Source organism: Chanodichthys erythropterus, chromosome 6 (genome assembly GCF_024489055.1).
Source record: "Chanodichthys erythropterus isolate Z2021 chromosome 6, ASM2448905v1, whole genome shotgun sequence".
NCBI classification, from domain to species: Eukaryota; Metazoa; Chordata; class Actinopteri; order Cypriniformes; family Xenocyprididae; genus Chanodichthys; species Chanodichthys erythropterus.
In genome coordinates, this window is record NC_090226.1 from 1,051,954 (window position 1) to 1,069,630 (window position 17,677).

Genomic DNA, 17,677 nt, shown 5'->3' on the forward strand with positions numbered 1-17,677 from the left:
ATTGTACACTCTAAAAAAATGCTGGGTTAAAAACAAGCCAAGTTGGGTTGAAAATGGACAAACCCAATAATTGGGCTGTTTTAACCCAGCGAATGAGTTGTTTTAACCCAACAATTGGGTTGTTTTAGCCCAATGATTGGGTTGTTTTAACCAAACAATTGGGTTATTTTAACCCAGCGAATGAGTTGTTTTAACCCAACAATTGGGTTGTTTTAGCCCAACGATTGGGTTGCTTTAACCAAACAATTGGGTTATTTTAACCCAGGGATTGGGCTGTTTTAACCCAAGAACTGGGTTTGTTTTTATCCCAGCGATTGGGTTGTTTTAGCCCAGCAATTGGGTTGTTTTAACCCAACAACTGGGTTATTTTAACCCAACAAATGGTTGTTTTAACCAAAAAAAATGGTTATTTTAACCCAGCGATTGGGCTTTTTTAACCCAAGAACTGGGTTGTTTTAGCCCAATGATTGGGTTGTTTTAACCAAACAATTGGGTTATTTTAACCCAGCGAATGAGTTGTTTTAACCCAACAATTGGGTTGTTTTAGCCCAACGATTGGGTTGCTTTAACCAAACAATTGGGTTATTTTAACCCAGGGATTGGGCTGTTTTAACCCAAGACCTGGGTTTGTTTTATCCCAGCGATTGGGTTGTTTTAGCCCAGCAATTGGGTTGTTTTAACCCAACAACTGGGTTATTTTAACCCAACAAATGGTTGTTTTAACCAAAAAAATTGGTTATTTTAACCCAGCGATTGGGCTTTTTTAACCCAAGAACTGGGTTGTTTTAACGTAACAATTGGGTTGTTTTAACCCAGCGATTGGGCTGTTTTAACCCAAGAACGGGGTTGTTTTATCCCAGCAATTTGGTTGTTTTAACCCAACAACTGGGTTATTTTAACCCAACGAATGGGTTGTTTTAACCAAAAAATTGGGTTATTTTAACCCAGCGATTTGGGCTGTTTTAACCCAAGAACTGGGTTGTTTTAACGCAACAATTGGGTTGTTTTAACCCAAGAACTGGGTTGTTTTAACCCAGCGATTGGGTTGTTTTAACCCAACAATTTGATTGTTTTAACCCTGAGATTGGGCTGTTTTAACCCAGCAACTGAGTTATTTTAACCCAACAAATGGTTGTTTTAACCCCACAATTGGGTTGTTTTAACCCAATGAATGGGTTGTTTCAAACAAAAAATTTGGTTATTTTAACCCAGCGATTGGATTGTTTTAACCCAACAATTTGATTGTTTTAACCCTGAGATTGGGCTGTTTTAACCCAAGAACTGGGTTGTTTTATCCCAGAGATTGGGTTGTTTTAACCCAACAATTGGGTTGTTTTAGCCCAGCGATTGGGTTGTTTTAACCCCACAATTGGGTTGATTAAACCCAGGTTGGGTTAAATGTTTGCCAAATAGTAACTATTGTTTAAAAATTTGGGATAAATAAAACTGCCCAGCACATTGGGCAAAAATTCAACCCAACTGCTGGGTTAAAACAAACCAATCGCTGTGTTTGTCCAATTTAAACCCAACTTGGGTTGTTTTTAAACCAGCATTTTTTAGAGTATATAATGTAAAAACATGCATTTCTGTAAAGCTGCTTTAAAACAATTCGCATTGTGAAAAGCGCTATATACAAAATAAATGTGAATGAATCAAGTCTTTCACTCCTGGAGCTCCTTCAATCTTTTCATGCCCTGTAGAAGAAAAAACTGATAGAAAAACAAACGAGTTAGATATAAAAACTAGAAGGCTGCAAAAGTGTCCTGAATGTTCGCATCATTAACAGTAACTATGAGCACTGGTACTAGTAATGCTTGACTTGGCAGGAATGAGAGGAGGGTGAGTGAATCAGCTGATCTCTGGACTGTATTAACATTCTTTAGGGCAGTAGCCGTGGGAGGGTGAGGGGTGACCCGGAGAGGTCAGGGGTCACGGGTCATTATCTACACCTGGGGTTCTCAGCAGCTCCTCCAGAGGATTCACACACTCAACAGCAGCAGTGTGAGTCAGCAGTCTCGCTTTCTCTGCTTCTCTGTCACTTTGTTCCCCTTCAGAATGGCAGACAAGACCGTCCCAAAGGACAGGAAATGACCCGCTGCTTTTCCTGTCTCTCTCTCTCTCTCTCTCCCTTCATATTTACATAATGTAAAGCTTAAAGGGATAGTGCGCCCAAAAATGAAATCACCTTCATGTGTTCCAAACCTTTATGACTTTCTGTTTAGCAGTACATTTTCTGAGCGAACTCAGCCTGTTTTGTTCTGTTGATCTTAAAGTTTGTCTGCAGAGTCACAAATCTACCACAAAAGACATATGAGTGACGTGACTACAAGCCATCTTCACTAATGTACTTGGCCTGTTTTATTTAAAACAATTTAGCACAATCAAAGCAGCGATGCGTGACAAGCTGAAGTCATGTGCTCTCTTTATAGTAGCTATTTGTCATGGAAAATGCCTCAGGTTGCCTTTAATTGATGAAAAACACCATAAAAACACACCTGACATGTGTAACCGTAATGCCACACAGCTGTTGAAAACACAACTGGAGCATCTAAACACCAGGTCTGACATGCAACACGCCTGCATTCTGACCTTTAACTAGCAGAAAAGAAAACCCGACCTAGAACTCGGCCTGTAAACGGTGTAATTGTGCTGGGTGTGAGAAGCACGCCAGCGGCCGCATTCGTCGCCCGGCCACAGTTAATGCCCCATTACTAATGCAGCGGGTGAATTATTGTATGGGAAGAGAGGTGGAGGACAAAGAGAAAGAGTGAAGTGGGTCAGCAGAACATGGCGGAGCCGCTGCTGGAATTCTCCTGCGCTGAAGTCACGGACCACCGCATGAATCCTAATCACGCGGGTCCGGTTAAGGCGACTTTAATCACGATGTTGCCTGATGCAAAAATAAAACAGGGGAAAGACACAAACTAGGGTAATTGGAAGCATGAAAAATACACAACTTAAACCCAAACGTTTGCGGTGGCGTAAACACTCCTGACCGAAATAAGACGGCAGCGAACGTGAACCCGCCCCGGTCCCTGTCATTAAACCGACACGTTACCCCGCAGCCTCATTCATCTGTGCCCGCCCTCAATTATCCACATTACCACTGTTATTTCCAGCCGTCGCATTTTTCATGTCAGCACAAACACCCACCCCGTTTGCGACCCGTTCTCCCCCCTCCGAAGAGGCCGCTGACGTCCAGGCCCCCGTCACCGGAGGAGCAGGCAGGATTATTCGATCATGCCGACAGCTCCATTGTTCCTCCGCAACGGGAAGAACAAAAGAGGATCGCTCTGGAGAGTTCAAGAGGCACGTTTACCAGCTTCACTGAGCTCTATCCCCCAGGGCTGCGGCGCGGCTGTGGAGTTTCCACGAAGCCCCTCGCATCTATTAGTCTTTAGGTGATAACATTTGTTTTCACATCTGGGGGAACGGCGCAGCGGGGTGCCGCACTTTTTCAGTGTCGGGCTGCGTGCTGCTCCCACTTTCTCAGGCACTTCTTAACCTGGACGCTTCTCAATCGTTCAAACACTTTACTCTTGAAAATAAAAGTTCCAAAAAGGGGGTTTGTTGGTTTCTAAAGAACCTTTTCCCACTATCTGTGCAATGGAAAGGTTCCATGGATGTTATGGAACCAATAAAAAAATGTTAGTGCACCCAAAAATTTAAATCACCCCATGATTTACTCACCCTCAAGCCATCCTAGGTGTATATGACTATTTTCTTTTGGACGAACACATTTTATTTAAAAATATTCTGGCTCTTCCAAGTTTTATAATGGGAGTGATTGGGGGGCAAGATTTTGAAGCCCAAAAAAGTGCATCCTTCCATCATAAAAGTAATCCATATGACTCCAGGGGGTTAATAAAGGCCTTCTGAAGCGAAGCGATGTGTTTTTGTAAGAAAAATATCCATATTTATAACTTTTTAGACTATGATCACTAGCTTCCGGTAACGTCTGTCTGTGCGTTCACTGGAGTCGAGTTCCGGCGTATGACGTAGGATGTAGGAGTATCGTAAGCTTAAAGGATTAGTTCACTTTCAAATAAAAATTTCCTGATAATTTACTCACCCCCATGCCATCCAAGATGTTCATGTCTTTCTTTCTTCAGTCGAAAAGAAATTAAGGTTTTTGATGAAAACATTCCAGGATTTTTCTCCATATAGTGGACTTCAATGGGCACCAAACGGTTGAAGGTCAAAATGTCCGTTTCAGTGCAGCTTCAAAGAGCTTTAAACGATACCAGACAAGGAATAAGAGTCTTATCTAGAGAAACCATCACTCATTTTCGAAAAAAATACAACTGGATATGCTTTATAAACACAAATGATGCACGTGCTTCCGCTTTTCATATTCTTCAAAAAGCTTACACTGTATGTCCTACGCCAGGGATGGACAACTCCGGTCCTGGAGGGCCAGTGTCCTGCAGAGTTTATCTCCATCCCTGATAAAAACTCACTTGCCTATAACTTTCTACTAATCCTAAAGACATTGATTACCTGGTTCAGGTGTGTTTGATTAGGGTTGGAGCTAAACTCTGCTGGATACTGGCCCTCCAGGACCGGAGTTGTCCATCCCTATTCTACTTACGGAACGAACGCGGCACCAGTTCAGTTTTTTCCGTACATAGAATAGGGAAGCAGTAGGACATGCAGCGTAAACTTTTTGAAGAATACAAAAGTGCGGTTTTGGCGGAAGCACTTGGAAGGCGATTATTTGTTTATATAAAGCATATACATTTACATTTTTTTAAAAATGACCAATCGTTTCGCTAGATAAGACTCTTATTCCTCGTCTGGTATCGTTTAAAGCTCCTTGAAGCTGCACTGAAACTGTAATTTTGACCTTCAACCGTTTGGTGCCCATTGAAGTCCACTATATGGAGAATAATCCTGGAATGTTTTCATCAAAAACCTTCATTTCTTTTCCACTGAAGAAAGAAAGACATGAACATCTTGGATGACATGGAGGTGGAGTAAATTATCAGGAAAATTTTATTTGAAAGTGAACTAATCCTTTAAGCCCCGGGTATACTTCACTTTCCGCGCCTGTCTGCGCATCTTTCAATTTATTCTATACTCTTTTACCAGACATCGTGTCATCAACGGGACATTCCCCGGGCAGGATCGGAGAAGAAAAATAGTGCATCCACTATTGCAACATAGTTCAGAAGATACACCAAAAACAATGCTTCTGAGTTTACTCGCCTTGTTTTTGAATCGCTCTTTACACACTCTTCTTCGACGAATGCTCATTGTGCTCAGTACTGTGCGTATTGCCACCTAATGCATTCTTCTGTCTTGAAATTTGGGTCCACGAGCCAAAGTATACCCGGGGCTTTAGACTCCTCTCGCGGTTCTCAAGCTCCTCCGACATTTCTCGTTAAAAATTCTCTTTTAGACTTCTAATTCATGACTGTTTCGCTCTATCTTCTGTGTTTCCGTATTCGTCAATACTTTATGCGTTAGGTCAGAGGTTACGCTTTTGCCCCAGAACTAGACTTGCATACGTCTGTTACCTGAAGCCAGATATTATAGATTGTAAAGTTTTAATTATTGATATTTTTCTTACAGAAACCCATCGCTTCACTTCAGAAAGCCTTTATTAACCCCCTGGAGCCGTATAAATTACTTTTATGATGCATTTTTTTGGGCATCAAAATCTCGCCCCCCATTCACTCTCATTATAAAGCCATATGGTCCCTCTCTTAAAGTAACACGGAAGCAGAATTAAAGTTAATTAGATAATTAAGCAATTAATAAGGCTGTGACTTAAGTCAGTTGTAGTTCTTGTGTTTTTTCTTATTTCTTCAGTGATTTTGCTTGTTAACAGCAGGTGTTCATCACTAATGTGCAATCATTACTTAATTAATTGCTTAATTATCTCATTAAATTTAACTCCGCTTCATTGTTATTTTAACACTATTAAGAGAGGGACCATATGTACTGTGAGCAGAGTTGATTTAACTCTGGGGATTTTTCTGTGTATACTCCTAGGATGGCTTGAGGGTTAATAAATCATGGGATCAATTTAATTTCTGGGTGAACTATTACTTTAAGTGTATGTGTACAGCAAAAGAGACTTGATCAGATAAAAGTCATCCCTTCTAACTCTTCCTAAAGTCAATCAGCTGTGAATATTCTCTAAATGGCACACCACTCTGATATCCTACAGTTTTAGGAGCATTTAGTTCCATGCAATTAGTTTTATATATATATAAAAATAAAACGTAGGAGGGTCTTGATCAGATAAACGCTGTCCCTCTTAACTCTAAACGTCATTCATCTTTGAATATTCGAGCCAAACAAGCACAACCCCTCTCGTCTTTTGTTGTACCCTAATCCCAGGATCTAAAAGGGGTAAATGGTTTCGTTTTACAGGAAGTACTCAGCAACAATAATGGCCCTTTGAGTGGCCGGGGTCTTAGCAGCGCAATTAAAAAGCTTTGGGCATTACTCACAGAATCAGGAGGGGAAATTAGACAGGAAATTCCTGTAGAAAAAGCTGGCCTCAGGCCTAACCAAACATAACCATGCCATCCACTACACACCAGTGCATTCTGGGATTTGAAGAATAAAGGTTCCTTTTAAGTCATGAGTGTTTGAATCCATCCATCCATCAATCTGGCTTATAAACCTTCAAACTTGCTTTCTAATTCTCACTATTAACTGCGACTTTTGCCTCAATAAACTCCTAATTACTGCCTATTAATAGTTAGTAAGGTAGTTAAGGTATTGGTAGGATTAACAGATGTAGAATATGGCCATGCATTATAAGTACTAATAAACAGCCAATATCATAGTAATATGCATGATAATAGATAATTTGACCCTAAACTAAGTGTTACTGCCTTTTCTTTCTTCAAATTTTCAAAGAAGGATTTGTCAATCCAACATGCAATTTTGATCTTGACAAACTTCACTTGTCTAGTTAAAAATAACTGTTGAATTACAATTAATTTTAATTCTACTTCCTACTTGCATCCTGTTTGTTACCCAACTCAAATTCAGGAACTTAATTTGAGCATAATAATCATTTTTAATTCTAAACAGTGTCTGACGTCTTACAGTTTTAGTTGCATTAGATTGTGTGCAATTTGTTATTTATGAAAATGAAACATAAGTGGAGAGTCTGAAAAAATAGCTTAAACCAGCCTAAGATGGTTTCAACTGATCAGGCTGGTTTGTTTTGATGGTTTTGCACACCTGACCATCTTCTTAGGCTGATTTAAGCAATTTTTTTCAACAGGCCATGGAAATGCATCACTTCCAAATCTTGGTTATTTAAGTTTCTAGTAAGCCCAGCATGCTGGAGGTAAAACAGAAGGACAAAGAGACTGAGACATGTGTTGTTAGCATGCTGTTTGTGTAATCTAGGTACTTAAGACCGCAAGAGTCTCTAAGACTGATTACTGCACGTCGTGATCGGCCCGCCACCTCAAGCCCCTGATTTATCACCTCTGCTCGTAATAGTGCTGCTTAACACACAGGTTTGTCCAGATTAAGTAATTACCTTAAAGCTGAAGTTTATTATCTTTAAGACTAGTGCTATGATAAAAAGAGCCCTGTCGGAGAGACAGAGAGAGCAGAGGCGCTGATGGCGAATGAATAAGGGTGATAATTAAAATGCGATGCATTAAAGTGGCGTTTCTGCGGGCGCCGTCAGCGCGCACGGTTTCTTACATTCATATTAGCCCCGCAGAACCCCTCCAAGGGGGCGACGCGGATAACAGCTGGCCCAGAGCTGCAGCTGAAGGCAGGAATTACTCCTGGTGCACATCTGTAAATTAAACAAGGACGTGGCTCATTTAGAAAAAGAGCACAATTGCACCTGAATCCATCCATTGTGTTTTGTAGGGTCACGGGTAACTAGACTCTCAACTAGTGCACGATTTAAGCTGCTTAAAGTCAACTTGAAACAGCGTTTGAAACACCTTTACTTCCGTAATTAGTAGTCAACCAATATACTGCCAAGGCCGATATGTTGGCTGATTTTTGGCGTTTTTCAATTATCATATCTGCTGATAATTTTTTATGACTTTTATTTTGACAGCACGTGTACTTTTATTTTGACAGCGCTGAGGCGCATTCTTAATCTTCATTAGTCTTTGTTTTGTCTAAAAAATAAACAAAATTAGATAAAACTCTTATGGAAAGAAAGCAAACGCTGAATGAATAAAATATTATAGCGTTTGATTTTCTATTATTAGCAATAGAAAGGCAAACGCTACAATACATTCTCATACACCGTCGCCGTTCAGCAAATATGCATCTATATTATTTAAAGTCAATATGAAACAGCATGCAAAACACCTTTTACTTCTGTAATTAGTGGTCAACCATATTACTGCCAAGGACGATATATTGGCTGATATTCTGCATTTTTTAATTATTGGCATCAGCCGATAAGTTTTTCTGTTTGGACTTTTATTTTGACAGCGCTGAAGGCAGATGCACAGGTGCATTCTCAGTCTTCATTAGTCTTTGTTTAACAGTTTTGTCTAAAAAATAGACAAAATTAGATAAAACTCTTATAGAAAGAAAGCAAACGGTGTATAAATAAAGTATTTTAGCGTTTGATTTTCTATTATTAGCAACAGAAAGGCAAACGCTACAATACATTCTCATACACCATCACAGTTCAGCAAATACGCATCTATATTATTTAACGTCCACATGAAACGTCATTCAAAACACCTTTTACTTCCGTAATTAGTGGTCGACCAACATACTAAAAAGGCCGATATATCGGCTGATATTTGTAATTTTTTTAAGTATCGGTATCAATAATTAAAAGTATCAGACTTTTATTTTGACAGCTCTGAGAAGGCAGATGCAAAGGCGGATTCTTCATCTTCATTAGTCTTTGTTTAACCGTTGTGTCTAAAAAATAGACAAAATTAGATAAAACTCTTATGGTAAGAAAGCAAACGCTGAATGAATAAAGTATTTTAGCATTTGATTTTCTATTATTAGCAATAGAAAGGCAAATGCTACAATACATTCTCATACACCGTCGCCGTTCAGCAAATACGCATCTATATTATTTAAAGTCAATATGAAACGGTATGCAAAACTCCTTTTACTTCCATAATTAGTGGTCAACCATTTTACTGCCAAGGATGATATATCGGCTGATATTTGACATTTTTTAATTATCGTATCGGCTGATGAGATTTTCTGTTTGGACTTTTATTTTGACAGCTCTGAGAAGACAGATGCACAGGCGCTTCTATTCTCCATCTTCATTAGTTTATTGTCTCTGTTTAAGTTTTGTCTAAAAAAAATAGACAAAATTAGATAAAACTCTTATGGAAAGAAAGCAAACGCTGAATGAATAAAGTATTATAGCGTTTGATTTTTCTATTATTAGCAATAGAAAGGCAAATGCTACAATACATTCTCATACACCGTCACCGTTCAGCAAATACGCATCTATATTATTTAAACAAGTTTTTGAATATCTAATAAACATTTAATTCTACGAACCTTGCAAACTTTGGCAAATTTCAGCTTTTAGATCTTATATAATATAATATAAACAATATAATCAAGCAGTTTCCGTCTAAAGTAAAATTACAGATATCGTTTAAATAATTTTTTGCACATTGATATATTTTCCAACTAATTATTTCTAATTTAATGACTATGTAAAACAAATATACATTGCAGCAATTGTTATGCATGTGTTATCTTTTAATTAAAGAGTGTGATGTCACATATCAGCTTTATATCGGCCATCAGCCATAAAAAAATCCATAATAAAAGTTTTATTTCATGTTGATTTGAAGCAGGATGTCTGGTGTCATATAACAGTGAGAGGTCAAGACAAGCATCCTTGAGTCTCTGATGGATGGCTTTACAAGCACAAAATAGCTACCGTCACGTCCTGCTTCACGCTCTGACGCTCGACTCTGGCTCCTGAGGATCACAATTGTGAGAAGAACTAAAATAGAGCATCTGGACGATCAGCACTCGAAAGCGCCGGAGCGGACAGGACACCACGGGGCGGGACGCTGGCCAGACACGGGCCGGTTATCTGCTATCACTGGACAATGTGTTAAGACACGGGAGGACAGGACTGTATGACGGACAGCTGGTGTTCGGTTATGCCTGTCGGAAAATCCATCTTAAGATGCTGGCTGTGTTTTGGAACATGTTAGCGTGTCATTAATAAACTTCCAAAACTGTTTATTAATTATTTTTTATATTATTGGTTATTCATTTATAAAGCTAAAAATATTAAAAAAAAAAAAAAATTGACAAAATTTTTCTGATAAAAATTAAAAATTATTATTAAAAAAAATTATATATATATATAAAAATGTGTGATTATATATCAATATGACTTTAACAATAATAACTATTATTATTATTATTTTAAATATTTAATATAAATAAATAAATAAATAAATAATATAAATATATTTTTATAACATTATATATAACTAAAATATTTAAAAAAATTACAAATATGACTATTGTAATATTTCACTGTAAAACAAAAAAAATTGTATTTAAGAAAAATAATATAATCAAATTTCTTTTACAGCACAACTATATATATATATATGTTGTGATTATATATTAATAAGACTAATAATATTATTTTAATAATAATATTATTAATAATATTTAATATTTTAATAATGCTAAAATTTGCATTATTAAAATAATACTATTATAAATAAATAATTATATAAAAATAAAAATAAATGAACTTATTTTATATATAAATAAAATAATAAACAAAATTACAAATATTATTATTGTAATATTTCACTGTAAAACAAGAAAATGTGTATTTAAGAAAAATAATATAATAATAATAATAGCCTAATTATTTCATTTACGGCACAACTATAAAATTACAATACTAATATTTTTGTCTGTCTCTAAAACATGCAGTGCATATATTAAATTAAATCACAGCCATATCAAAACTTTGTTTGCATTTTTGGTCAATCGTGCAGCACTAATATGCTTCGTGTCCACGTTCAAATACGAATTATCAGAATAAACACAATTATTTTCTTGCATGAAAACACTGTAAGTAAATGCAATAGCATAATTTGCAGCTTGTCCCAACAAGACACAATGTTAGTAGTAATATTTCTGTGCATGCTAAAAGTGAAAATGGTGCACAAACCAATCACAGCCAGTCATGCATGTTTGATGTTCAACATTGCATTGACGAGCAGGATTTTGGACCAATAAGAGATCGCAGTGGGTGGAGCTACCGAATACAAAGAAATTTGTACAAAGCGCTCAACCTTTTTCTATAAGATGCATTTAACTCAAAACATCTGTACTGAAATGTGCAGACAAATTTCTTTCAGAACTTGGGTTTATTTTATAAACTGACTATCTTCTCCATTCCGTCTCATGTCTGTCCCATAATCTCACAGCAGAAGCTTTCTCTCTGGCATGTGAGAAGCCGAATGAGAAACATCTGTCGGGCGCAGTCAGTCTCGCTCATGTCGGCCTCTTAGCAGGGGATCGTGGGTAATCAGCACACTTTGCAGGAGGGCCCCACATTTACTGTGTGTTCTGAGTCTTCAGAAAGAGACTCTCCTATCCCTCAGAAAGTGAGGTTTGACTTCCTTTCTTTGCTTTATATTGGTTTTATATTTGCGGAGCCATTTTGTGACGTGTTTAGATCTGGCTGAAGGCTGTAAAATCAATGTTTGCACGGTGCAAATAGAAGCCAAGGGTTAAATACTTGAGTATATACTTGTCAAATTCAGCTCCACACATGTTTCTCGAGCTCTAATCCCTCTCTAAGTGAAGTTGATCTAAGTATGTTCATAAACATCAGCTAACGTGGTTTAGATGCTCTCCACTAAGCGGCCTTTTGACCTTTCTGTCTCAAATTCAACATCTTTATGCGGTTGTTCGTGCGATACAAATGAGCGTATTTATGAATTGAGCACACATGATTCAGTCTGCATACATTTTGTGCAATGTTGATTAAAAACACTGATAACGGTTGCCTGAAAACACACGGCTTATGTGATAAAAAAACACATTTACTCACAAAACGTGCTTTCTGATAAACTACTATATATGAATATGCTAAAAAAAAGTGAAAAAGAAAGCAAGAAATGTTAAATTTCCAGACTAAAATCAATTAAACTCACACCGACCCGCTGTGTGAACGTCACCTCAGGTTTGATCTTCAGGTGAGCGGATCAATTTATTTTTTTTAGATAATTAGATTAAAATTTCTCCCCAGAGAACCAGAGACAGAAAAATAAAAGGTATTAAAGATCACTTTCTCTGTCTGTCTCGAGCATCGTGAACGATACAGACGAGCCGTTAATTGAAGCTGTTTAATTGAATAATTAACTCCAGCGCTGACGGTTAACATTGCTTAAGGCAGAACGTGTCGATTAGTGAGAGACGAGCCTGTTGACCCTGTTTCGTCGTGGCCTGGTTTGGGACACGCTGTAATTAGCTTTTACGCTCTGGTGTGTCGGGCTGAAGACGAAACTGTAATAAACCTCAGAGTGTGTTCAAACTAAACTAACTAGACTTTAGAAAATACTAAATATACATTTTCAATGGTTGGACCTTTTGTTGGCGTGACCAGGTCCAAAATCAGCAAAAAAAATGACACATGTAAATTCTTTAAAATGTCTATAAAACACACAGTGCATATATCTATTTAAAAAATATTTACTGTGCTTGTTTTTAAGGCACAAGTTGGCCATAACGGTTTTAAAATAATTACTCTTATTAGTAAATATGTAACATTTTACTGTAAAGTAAAAAATAGTATTTAAGGAAAGTTGTAAAATAATAATAATAATATTTAATTTTGCAGTTCAGTTACAATTAGGGCTGCACGATTAATCGGACGATTAGAAAAAAAACATTGAAATCACACTTAAACAATTTGGCTTATTATTTTTTTATGCGCAGTTTGTCAATGAACTTTGGCTCCAAATGCTAATCCGAATCTGAAAGCACTGAGAGTTTGAGTCGCTTATAATGTGCATTTGAAAAAACAACATCTTTCCAGACATGAGAAGCATTTATTAACATCTTGTGCAACAAAAGACAACATTTAATAACATGTTTTTACTCCAAACTCACTTCATAACAACAGTTTTTTTTATTAGTCATGTGTCTATTAGTCATGTTTAATCAATCAAAACGTTTCAATCTTCTGTTTATTCAGCTACAGCGATAGTATGGGATTTCCTGGAATGACGCGTGTTCTACTTCGGGAGCAGGGCATATTTGCAGTTTCTGCACGAGAGCGCCCTCTGGCTTTCAGATGAAGAAGCATTTACTACTGATCACAGAACTGTACAGCTCTGACAAGTTGCGCATAAAATAATTGCAGCTTTTGCCAAATCACGTGCGATAAATCGTGCAGCCCTAGTTACAATAGTAATATTTTGTTTCTGAAACACACAGTACTTGCATTTATTAAACAATTAGATTTCAGCCATATTGCAATTTTGGTTTTTATTTTGATTAGTCGAATTGCGAATTTCTTTCATAAAAACACTGCAAATAAACAGGAAGCTCTGAATATTAAATTCCAGATTACACAGTGACCCAACAAGACACTAATGAGCTGATTGTCAGTTAATTATTCAATTAAACAGCTATTTTTTTTGTTTTTGTTGAAGTGACCTAGTCTGAGGCCACATCCACATGAAGCCAGAACTTTCCCTATCCTATCATAACCGTAAAAACAGTGTTGTCTCAAGAGAAACCTGCGTACACACTGAAACCGACTCAAAACGATGCAGTAAACATGCCAGACCAGTATGTGGCGCTGTAATTCTGCCACAGAGATACACTAAAAATGGAGAAGAAGACTTGGAGCATTGCGCTGACATCATTGTTTCACAAAATATACGGATTGGCTGTATGCACGAAAACGCAAGGATGTAGTTTTCAAATTTATCCACTCTGGGTTTCATAAAATAGCAGTTTTGGGCTCCCAAAATGCTGGATCCGTCTGGACGAAACGCAGATACGATACAAAACATGTACAACTGATGTGGATGGGCTATAAAACAGCATATTAAAACTAGAAGCTAAAGTTCGTAAACAAACTTTTATGTTGGCTTGGCAAAGCCTCAATGGGCAGCCTGAGCCAATCGGTTCACAAATAAATAAAGACAAATCTTGAATGTACGCTGCGTTTGTCATGCACGCGTGCAGCAAGTCGCGATCTTTGAGTGGCTTTAATGTGAAGCTGAGAGAGTAAAAATAACAAAAAAGCGTGTTTTCCATCTTGTGTTCCTGTAATTCTAGCTGCTCTCTGGGATTGTACTGATGAAGGGTCCCATGCTTGCAGGGGTTTGGAGGCGTTACGAGGGTCTGATTATGACATTATGAGAGCACAACAACAGGATCCATGAGGTGACCCCCCACGTCTCATCCCGACAGGAGCGGCGCGGGACGGGACCTCATTGGATTTACCTCTGGTTGCAGGCGGAGAGTTTGTAATGGATCCACACTAATAACAGAGCAGGAGACTGTCAGGGGTGACGTGACCGCACTCATTACCAACACTGTAATTACACTGGGTAAGACGGACGGTCTCATGTTTGACATCTCATTTACTACAAATGAGTGAACCGATTTTGGAAAATTTCTAGGGAGACTGTTTGGTGTATATATAACAATGTACAGATGAAAACCTGGGCATTATTCTATATGAGAATTATTACTGATTCAAGAATCATTTATTATTCACTCCATCAATCACGGAGCACTGAGTGACATCACCCCATTGAGCTCCTCGATGGGCTCGTGCCACGGGACATCCTGGCACTTCACTGGAGAGCGGAGCAGCCACTCGAAGCGGCCGGGTTTGAGGAACCTCACGTCTGAGCACAAAGAGCTTCATTCAAGAGCAGATCTTTTGTCAGCCAAGAGGGTAAAGATTTACTGAAAGCAATCTGAGCTCCCCCCCCGCGCCAGCGTTTGTCAGAGCCGCTGACGTCCGAGAGGAACTCGCTGAGTCTTTATGAGGCCCAGCGGAGCGCTGGATGATTTCAGCTCCTCCGCTTTGAACGCAGATCTGTAACAGTGATGATTTGCATAACGGATCAACACCACACTGACCCAGAGCCTGTTCGTATCAATCTCAGCTTCCTTCCATCACGCTTGCTCTAGTTTCTGGGGCTGGATTCAGTCGTAGTTTTAAGCAGTTTTAAAAAGTTTTAAAAGTAGTTTTAAGAAGTTTGTCAGTGCAATTCTTGAAAAACTCTTGTGATTTTCTCAAATAGTGTAATATAATATGTATTATAAAAAACTAATAAAAGCTGGGTTAAAAACAACTCAAGTTGGGTTGATAATGAACAAACCCAGCGTTTGGGTTCTTTAAACCCAGCGAATAGGTTGTTTTAACCCAGCGGTTGGGTTGTTTTAACCCAGTGAATGGGTTGTTTTAACCCAGCGAATGGGTTGTTTTAACCCAGTGAATAGGTTGTTTTAACCCAGCGATTGGGTTCTTTAAATCCAGTGAATGGGATGTTTTAACCCAGCGAATGGGTTGTTTTAACCCAGTGAATAGGTTGTTTTAATCCAGCGGTTGGGTTGCTTTAACCCAGCGAATGGGTTGTTTTAACCCAGTGGTTGGGTTGTTCTAACCCAGTGAATGGATTGTTTTTAACCCAGTGGTTGGGTTGTTTTAACCCAGTGATTGGGTTCTTTAAACCCAGTGAATGGGATGTTTTAATCCAGCGGTTGGGTTGCTTTAACCCAGCGAATGGGTTGTTTTAACCCAGTCAATGGGATGTTTTAACCCAGTGGTTGAGTTGTTCTAACCCAGTGAATGGATTGTTTTTAACCCAGCGGTTGGGTTGTTTTAACCCAGTGAATGGGTTGTTTTTAACCCAGCGGTTGGGTTGTTTTAACCCAGTGAATGGATTGTTTTTAACCCAGCGGTTGGGTTGTTTTAACCCAGTGAATGGGTTGTTTTTAACCAAGCGATTGGGTTAAATGTTTGCCCAACCTGCTGGGTAGTTTTAGTTAACTCAAATATTTTTTTTTTAAAATTACTGTATTTCTTGCTTAAAATGAAGCTAAAATATGTTGGAAATTAACATTTGTTAATATGTTTAATAAATTAACATTTCTTAATAAGTTTAATGAATAACAATTAAACAATAAATCAGTTATTAAGTTGCTTATTAATAAATGTTCAGCCTTTGATTATTATTGTTGCCTATTATTGTTAATTATGTGTCAACCTATTTTGTGTTCATTTTAAGCCAGACATATAGTCATTTTCAAACAACCCAACCCATACATTTAACCCAATCGCTGGGTTTGTCCATTTTCAACCCAAACTGGGTTGTTTGTAACCCAGCACTTTTTAGAGTGTATTTTAACCCTCTGGTGCTGCTATTTTTTAAATCTTTTTCAATGAAATGCATTTTTAGGTACTAAATTATATTTATGAATAGTTATGATCCATTTATTACCTGTTAATCACTTTTTGAGCATAGACTGTTGTAAATCTTGAATGTTTGGAGCAACTTAAAGAGACTTTTCAAAGACACTTGGCAGATTATTGCTGGAGTGGAAAAAGTTAAAACAGTGAAACAAAAAAAAAAAAAAAGTTGTGCAAGTTTAAGTTTATTATTATGAAATAAATATTTTACAAAACAAGTTTTCTTTTAAAACTGTGACAAAATCAAAGCCATAAATCTAAACAAGTTGTGTTTCAAATTTGAGGTTGATATCTCAAAAAATTAGCTTTCAGTAAGATTTTGTTTGGGCGCAGTACCGAACGCTCCCACTAGATGAAATTCACTTTCCATTCGTTTACCAAAGTACAAGTTTGACCATTTTTTTCAGGACCATTTAAACTTTCTTTTTTTTTTTTTTGAGGTCGCATAGCAAGTCCTTAAAACCTTTATGAAGTTTCGCACCCTTTCGATTAATTCTTAAAAAAAAAAAGTAAAATATTTTGGTCAAAAATGACCGAACAGCACCATAGGGCTGATTGTATTTTATGAATTAAACATCTCATAAACATATGTTATCACAAGAAAAAAAAAAGGAAATGACTTGTCAAACATGAAAGTATTATGCAATCATTTCAGATATTTCTCATTATACAGAGCCTTTATGGCATTAAGTGTTTTTATTATTTTTTTTATTGAGTTAATAGAACACAGTATTCTTAAGTTCTGTGAATTGGCCCCTGGTCCACAAACCCTCTCAAAGTTTCTTTCACACTGAGTTCTCTAAACTCCAAGTTAACATTAACCAAAGTGTTGGGTTAACTAATAGGCACTCATTACTGTGTCAGTGTTTACAAGAGGAAAAAAGCCACAATAAGTTTCATGTTGAATCAAAAACTATAAAGCAGCAGCTGCCTCTGTTTAATAGTTTCTGTACGGCCGGTTCGGGTCAGTAAAGATGAGTGTGCGGGTCGCTGTATTAAAAGAGCTCGTAATTTACCACAGCATCTCAAATCTCTCATTAACGGGTTAGGCGTTAGTCAGAGATCACATGACAAACTATATGATTATTAGATAATGAACCTCAGAGGAACAGATTTAAAAATGATACAAAACAAGATTTTATTGGTGCATGTCAGACGCACTTCAAAAATTATTTTCTTACTCATTTTTGTCATTTTCCAGCACAAATATCTACATTCTTAAATCAAAATACATTTACTTGACATGCAAAA

The 17,677-nt window shown here is 37.5% G+C and overlaps 1 protein-coding gene across 1 annotated transcript in view; it reads right to left on the minus strand.

The window, feature by feature from the left end:
* gli2b (GLI family zinc finger 2b) overlaps positions 1-17,677 on the minus strand; it is a 100,181-nt gene that overhangs the window by 42,548 nt on the left and 39,956 nt on the right. The window lies entirely within an intron of this gene.